Raw genomic sequence first — 8925 nt, forward strand, 5'->3', positions numbered from 1 at the left:
ACTGAGCAACTTGGTTGTATAGAATCGAGGTGGCTGCATCCTGGCCCACGCTCCATTACCTTCGGGTGCTCAGACAGTGGGCAGATCAGAGAAGAATACTTTTTTCGGGCGTACAAGCAAGTTTCTTCAATTGTATGTGATAATGAAACAAGCAAGACTGCCACTACCTGCCAACAAATATTACTAATGTACCCATCCATTCTCATTCTGGACGAAGGTCATACTCTCACAAATGAAAGTATGCATTTCATGAACTCGCTCAATAAAGTCCAGACAGCCCGCAACTCCTGAATGACAGCTACCTTTCTCTTCAAATGTAACTGCTCTTCAACAGAAAGATGATAATTTCAAGAGAAAGGTAACCGTCATTCAAGAGTTGCGTGCAATGATAGGCAAGGTTGTCCATTTCTATGAATGAGATTTTCTTCATGAATTGCCTGGGCTTGTTGACTTTTCTGCATTTCTTCACCTCAGCCCTACAACAGTTTGTGAAGTTAAAGAATTGAACAACTTAGTTAAGAAGTTCAACATCACCTGGGATGGGAGCACACTCTATGTGCATGCACAGTTGAGATCTCTCCTAAAGAGTTCACCTACAGACACGTCAACCACAGAAAGAGAGGGCATTGACGGTGCCCGGATGGACCACATCTCAGAAAAGTTGGATATTAGAGAAGGACTGAAGGCAAACTTCTTCCTTAATCTGTTAGGCTTGTCCGAATTAGGTGGGGAGAAGGTATTGGTTTTCAGCCATCGTCGTCTCCAGCTGCTTTAGTTGTTGGTAAGGCTAGTCATAAAAGTGAAGGGTTCGACTCTGGGAAAAGAATTGGGTGTGGCGAACGAATAGCTCTCTACAAAATTTGAAAATCGTCATCCTCATTTCAACTCTTTCAATTGGCTTTCCTATGTTTTAAGTTCAATATTGTCAACTATGCATGAACTTCAGCACCGAAACAAACAATTGTTTCGTGTGTTACACGGACTCGGGTACAGGTGCCGGGTGCGGGTATGTATGTACAGGTCCGACTCATTAAATCTTACATTCAACGGTACGTGGTCTGGGGAAAAAATATCATATTTTTAATCTAATATGTGACATAAAATGGTACTATATGTAACTTATAGTGTCAAAATGACATTTATAGTAATTTGACAATAATTTGTACATATAATAATTGTGTTATATACAATTATATAAGAAGTATCCGTTGAAAAGTATCCGACACATATCCCATACCCTTGTCCGATTCTCAGGTGTCCGACACGGGTATTTGATCTATTTTGAAGAGTCCGTGTAACACAGTTTGTTTCTAAACATAAGTTCCGGCAATATAAAATCACCGAGTACTACAAAATTGAAAGCAGAATTCAACCGAGTATGCTAGCCGTTGCAGAATCAAGATTAGTCATTGTTTGTTTATCAAGTTTCTTATTTTTGCCTTTTTGGGTACTCTAAAAAAAAATTTGTTTTTCCCGTGCCAACATTACGCAAATTTTTTTTTAAGTCTTCTTTGGTTATATATAACCTAACAAGTTGGCCATGTAAATGCAGAACACCTTTTATGTTGTTGCTAACTACTATGATACCTATGTTCAACTTGCAGCACTTATAGCAGAGGGAAGACTTCCTATTCGAAAGGAGAAAATACAAAAATCGAGTACAGAACAGTTCCTATTGGGTCGATTTCGGGTAGCAGAGGGAAGAGTTCCTATTCGAATAGCACAAAATACCAAAATGGAGTACAGAACAATTCCTATTGGGTCGATTTCGGGTTGGGTGTGAAGGTATATGCGAATGAAAGAAGACAAACAAGGAGACAGAGAAAGAGAGAGCACGATATAAAGGAAATACCAACCGGATCAGACAAACCGACGGTGGTGCTCGATTAACCCTTGCGGTTGTGCTCCAGCGACAAAAATCAACTTCAAAAAAGAATTTATGCATCCACTTCCATGGCTAGCCTTCCTAAGAACTTAAACGATTGATGTTCGCCAAACTCAAGCAAATAATCTTTGTTCTTTCAATATGATTTTTGCCCTCAAATATTTTTCTCTGTAAAACCCTACAGCTAAGGGGAAATGGAACAACGGAGAGACGGGGAGAGAGAAAGACAAACAGAGAGAGAGGGTCCGAGATGGAAGAGAGACAGACGGGCCGAGGGAACTTACACCTTTTCTAAACACTTATGGCATTTTTGAAAATTTTATACTTTTTCTGATAACTTACATCTTTTCTGACTTCACTTACACCTTTTTATGAAAAGTTACATCATTTATAAATTAATTTTGTTCATAAAAGTTACACCTTGGAACTTACACTTTTTTGTAAAAACAAAACTTACACATTTTCTGATGTCCCTTAAAGCTTTTGTGGAAAAACATACGCCTTTCGTGAAAACTTGAATTACACGTTTTGTGAAGTGACTTACACCTTTTGTGAAAAAACATACACATTTTCAGAAAATTTACACCTTTTGTGAAAGAAATTTTTTCATACAATTTACACATTTTTAAAACATTTACCTTTTTTGAAAACTTATATGTTGTAGTGAAATTACTTACACTATTCCTCAAAAGTTATACCTTTGGTAAAATATTTTTATTCCAAAAATTTACACCTTTTGTTCGAACTTACACATTTTCTGAAAATGAACCTTACACCTTTTGCCAATTTACTTACATCTTTTGTGGAAACACTTACACCATTTCTAAAAAATTACACCTTTTGTGAAATACTTTCTTTCCAAAAATATACATCTTTTGTTCAAACTTACACATTTTCTTAAATCTTACACCTTTTGCTGAAAATAGTTACACCTTCTCTGAAAACTTACTTCTTTTGTGAAATAAACTTTGCATAAAATTTACACATTTTGTGAATCGAAGACTTAGACTATTTTTGAAATCATTTACACCTTCTGTGAAAAACATAAACCTTTTTTGAAAAGTTACACCTTTTGTAAAATAAATTTTTTCATAAAATTTACACATTTTGCTAAAAACATACACCTTTTCTAAAAGTTTACACATTTTGGTGCAAATGCTTACACCTTTTTTTGAAAAGTTACTTCATTTGTGAGTTAATATTTTCCATAAAATTTACACCTTCTATTGGAAGTCACATATTTTCTGAAAACAAAATTTACACCTTCTGTGACAGTACTTGCATATTTTGTGAAAACATTTACACGTTATTTGAAAATTTACACCTTTTATAGAAGATTTGGTTTCATAAAATTTATACCTTTTGTGAATCCTTACACCTTGTCTGAAAGTTTAAACCTTTCAGTGGAAGTACTTACACCATTTCTGAAAAGGTGTAAATATTTTCCCCAAAAGGTGTACAATTTTAGAAAAAATGTAAGTTTTTTTACAAAAGGTGTAAACTTTATGAAAACATATTTTCATAAAAAAGTGTTAGTTATGTCACAAAATGTGTAACTTTTGTTTTTAGAAAAGGTGTAAGTCATAATAAAAGGTATTTCACAACAGGAGTAACTCCTCAGAATGGGTGTAAGTTTTTAATAAAAGGTGGAAATTTTCAAAAAAGATGTAACTGTTTTCACAAAGGATGTAAGGTATGTCACAGAAGGTGTAACTTTGTTTTCATAAAGGGTGTAAGTTCTAATAAGAGGTGTAAATTTTATGGAAAAAATTATTTCACAAATGGAGTAACTTTTTAGATAACGTGTAAGTATTTCCAACAAAAGGTGTAAACTTTAAGAAAAGGTGTAAGTTTTTAACAAAATGTGTATATTTGATGAAATGTAGTTTTCCATAAAAGGTGTAAATTTTTTCACAAAAGATGTATGTTATTTGACAAAAGGTGTATGTTCTATTTTCAGAATGGTGTAACTTCAAATAAAAGGTGTAAATTTTTGTAATGAAATTATTTTACAAAAGAGGTAACTTTTCCGAAAAGGTGTAAGTATTTGAACGAAAATGTGTAAATTTCCAAAATAAATTATTTCACAAAAAACTGTAACCTTCCAAAAATACTGTAAGTGTTTTCACAAAAAATGAAATTAACTTCACAAAAGGTGTAAGTTCCATTTTTTCACAGAACGAGTAAGTTGCTAGAACCCAATAAAATTGTATTTGTGTTGTTCATGGTTCGATATCGATATAGACAGATAGAGACGAAGGGAGGGAGAGAGACGGACCGATATCGACAGACAAAGACTAAGATAGACATGGTTCGACAGAGAGAGATGGACCCAGATCGACATAGACAAACCAAGATCGATATAGACAGAGATCGATAGACAGAGAGAGAGAGACCGACATCGACAGAGAAGAGCCCGAGATGGACAAAGAAAGACCAAGATCGATAGAGACAAAAAAATCCTTTGATTTGCACCAACGGTGGTGGCGGTGGCGGTGGCAATGTCAGTCGGCGGTGGGCAACGGTGGCCCGCAACGGTTGGGTGGTCGGTGGTGATAAAATTTTCAATGTATAAGTCATCGATAAAATTTAGAGCTTCTTTGGGAACTTATATCTTTTGTAAAAATGAAACATTCAGCTTGATTCTCTCACAAAATTTACACCTATTCCTAAATTTTACACCTTTTCTAAAAATTTACACCTTTTCGTTGAAATATTTATAACTTTTTGAAAAATTACACATTTTGTGGAAAAACATTTTTCATAAAATTTACACTTACTATTTGAAGTTACACCTTTAGTGAAAAACAAAACTTACATCTTTTCTAAGGTCATTTACACCTTCTTCGGAAAAACATACACTATATTTGAAAAGGTTATACCTTTTGTCTAATAATTTCTTTTAACAAACTTTATCAAAGCATATTTTCCATAAAACGTGTAAATTTTCAAAAAAGGTGTAATTGTCTTCACCAAAGATGTAACTCCTATTAAAAGGTGTAAATTTTTTTAAAAAAATTTGTTTCACAAAAGGAGTACCTTTTCAGAAGAGGTGTAAGTTTTTAAAATAAGGTGTAAACTTGATGAAAACATATTTTCCATAGAAGGTGTAAATTTTTTAAAAAAGTGTAAGTTTTGCTGGCAGAAAAGGTGTAATATCCCATAAAAAGTGTAAATTTTATGAAAAAAAGTTATTCACAAAAGCAGTAACCATTCAGAAAAGGTGTAAGTATTCCCACAAAAAGGTGCAACAATTCAGAAAAGGTTTATGTTTTTAACAAAAGGTATAAATTTTATGTAAATATTTTTTCCATGAAAGATGTATATTTTCAAAAACTTGCATGTGGTTTCACAAAAGATGGAAGTTATGTCACAAATGGTGTAAGTTTTTTTTTCACAAAAGGTGTAACTTCCCATTGAAGGTGTAAATTTTATGGAAAATATAATTCGTGTAACTTTAAGAATTTCCCCCAAAGGTATAAACTTTATTCAATCAGATTTCCATAAAAGGTGTAAACATTTTTAGAAAAGATGTAAGTTATGTCACAAAAGGTGTAACTTCTAATAGAAGGTGTAAATTTCCTGAAAAAAAATTGTTTCACAATCAGAGTAACCTTTCAGAAAAGGTGTAAACTTTCAGCAGAGGTGTAAGTTCTTGACAAATGGTGTAAACTTTATAAAAACTTATTCTCCATAGAAGGTGTAACTTTTCATAAAACGTGTAAATGTTTGCAAAAATATGTAAGTTATGTGACAAAATATGTTAGTTTTGTTTTTAGAAAAGGTGTAAGTTCCAATAAAAGGTATAAATTTTATGAAAAAATATTTTCACAAAAGAAGTAACTTTTCAGAAAACGTGTAAGTATTTCCCCCAATGGTGTAAACTTTCAGCAAAGTTGTAGTTTTTAACAAAAGGTGTAAACTTTATTCAAAAATATTTTCCATAAGGGGTGTAAATATTTTTACAAAAGATGTAAGTTATGTCCCAAAAAGTGTAAATTTTCTAATTCATAAAGGGTGTCCACTAAGAGGTGTAAACTTTATGCAAACATATTTTCCATAGAAGGTGCAAATTTTTTCACACAAGATGTAAGTTATTTGACAAAAACTGTAAGTTCTGTTCTCAGAAAAGGTGTAACCTCCAATAAAATGTGTAAATTTTTTTAATAAAATTGTTTACAAAAGTAGTAACTTTTCACAAAAGGTGTAAGTATTTCAACGAAAAGGTGTAAATTTTACAAAATAAATTATTTCCAATGTGTAACATTCCACAAATAATATAAGTGTTTTCACAAGAGATGTAAGTAACTTTGCAAAAAGTGTAAGTTCTATTTTTTCAGAAAACTTGTAAGTTCCTAAAATCCAATTGTTCAAATATTGGCAATGTCGGAGAGAAGCGACATTTTGGAGGGCTTGGTTTTTCTCTTAGTAGGAGTCCGTTTCAGAGAAGACCAGTTTGGGAGGGCTTGGAATACCGACTCCAATTCAAAATCCAACCAACTATGTCAATGTTAAATAGAACCATTTTTAATATAGAGGAAGGGACAAAGAGAGAGACAGACCGAGATCGACAGACAGAGAGACCGAGATGGACCATCGACAGAGACAGCCAGACCGAGATCGACAGAGAAGAGACCGAGATGGACAGAGACAGACCGACATAGACAGGGATCGACAGCGAAAGACTGACATTGACGGAGAAGAGACCGACATCGACAGAGAGAGACCGAGATCGATAGAGACAGAGAAAAAAACCTTTCATTTGCAGCAGCGGCGGTGGCGGTGGCAGTAGCGGTCGCCGTAGCCGTGGAGATGTCAGACGGCGGTAAGCACCGGAGGCCACCGACGCTTGCGTGGTCAGTGGGGGTCAGGATTGGTGGTGACTATTCTCTATGTGTGTGAGAGAGAACAGAGAAAGGGGCGGCGGGAAACAGAGAAGAGAGGGGCCGATGGTAATAAGATTTTCAACCTTTAGCGACTAAATTGTGATTTGTTGATAAAATTTATATTAAACTAAATTTTACACCATTTTCCTGAAACGTTACACCTTTTCTGAAAAGTTTCTAAACTTATACCTTTTCGTCAAAATACTTACACCATTTTCTAAAAGTTTATACCTTTTCGTCAAAACATTTACACCATTTGAAATTATTAATATATTATATTGTTTAATTAATTTACCTGCCAAGCGACCCGTTTAGCAGGTCACCTATGTGTAAACTTTCAATAAAATGTCCTATACATAAAACGTGTAAGTGCAAAGTACTTAGGGTGTAAATGCCTTGCATACCATATGCAAGGCACACCTAAGAAAGGTCCTTTCTTTCTTGTCTTTTTGACAATGAATAAGTTTAGAAAGACAAAAATCAATTACACAGCTAAACAAAGAATCTATATGAATGAACGAGATTTTTCAGAAGTGAAATCCATGCATACAATTCTTTAAATTTTATCTAGTCATATATATTTTGTGTTCGTAACAAAACTATTTTATAATTGGAATGGACTTCTCTCTATCCCAAATTAGAGGGCACTATTCGGGCTTGTGGGTTCACCACGGGCCCTATTTCGATAATCTGAATTGTTAATTTTGTCGAGTTCTGCGTGTATGTCGTCTACACACAAAATTAGCTCGATTCGATAACCTTAACATGTTCAATTTATTACATTTGTCTCCAAAGAAATAGATGGTATATGTGTTTTTTAAAATAGGTTTTTATTTATTTATTTATTTATTTTTGTGACAAATGCAGTAAATTGAATAGGTTATAATTATCGAATTGATTTTATTTTTTTAATGGATAATATACATGAATGGTCCAACAGAATGAACAATTCGAATCATTAAAGCGGAACATGCATTCTGAATGTTTAATTTCTTAACCCACCTAATTGACAGGATGTTGATGAAGTCTGTCTTATTCTTTGCAGGTTACTCCTAATCTTTATGGTTAAAATTTCCAAAGTTGGAAATATGTTGCGAGGCTAACATTCAATCTAGTTGTTCTTCTCCTTCAGGACTGATGTATTTTAATAACTCACTAATGATGATAATGTTTTGAGGTAATGTTGGGGCTGATCATTCTATTTTGGAGCAAGGTGCTTGGGCAGGAAATGTGGGAAATGACAAGTTAGTGGAGCAAAAGAAGGCAAACCCAGTTGCTCTCCCCCACCACTATTCAACTCCTCCTCCTCCCCTTCTTTACCACCTCCTCTGTGCACTACCAACTCCTTCATTGCTTGTCGAATCCTCTTCCTCTTCATCACTCAAGCTTCAAAAGTAAAAATTCAATATCACGGTAATACTATGTCATCATTGGTACACAATTTCACCAATTAATAATGAGTCTACCTCATTTGAGGTAAAATTGTACAGTAAATAATTTGATTTCTCTTTTCAAAAAATGTTTTTTGAATTTTCAATCCGTATTTTTTTAGTAAACTTTTTAAATTTTTAATCATTTTTTTTAAATAAACATAAAAAGTATAATATGTGAAAAAATCTTTAAAAAATTCAAAAAAATACCTAAAAAAAAAGAATATTTAGTATGCTTTCATATTTTATCGTATTTATTGATTTTTTAAAAATATTTCTTCACAAAAATTTTAGTTTTTAGTAACATTTAAGTTAAGTGCATCTAAAAAGAAAAAAAAATTATTAAAATATTTAAAAGTTCACTAAAAATATAAAAATACGAATTGAAAATTTGAAAATTAATTTTCGCAAACTGAAACCAAATAAACTAATTTTTATTGGTCCACGTCCACATGTTGTGGTTGCTGACACAGAGGAAAACGGAGCATTGACGGCTCGGTTTAATTTGAAGTATATGTAATGCCCTCAAAATAATAACATTAAAACCCATCAACTTAAACATGCATTGGTATAAAAGATAAATATTCTTCTATTCATCAGAGTAGTTCCTTACAAAAGTATTACATGTTAACAACAAAAGCAAATGCCCTATGGGCTTGCAGCTTTCCAAGTTAACACTTGGTTACAAAAAGAAGAGTGCTAACTCAATACATATTAAGCCCTT

This window comes from Camellia sinensis, chromosome 13 (genome assembly GCF_055761805.1).
Source record: "Camellia sinensis isolate YWXY chromosome 13, ASM5576180v1, whole genome shotgun sequence".
NCBI lineage: Eukaryota > Viridiplantae > Streptophyta > Magnoliopsida > Ericales > Theaceae > Camellia > Camellia sinensis.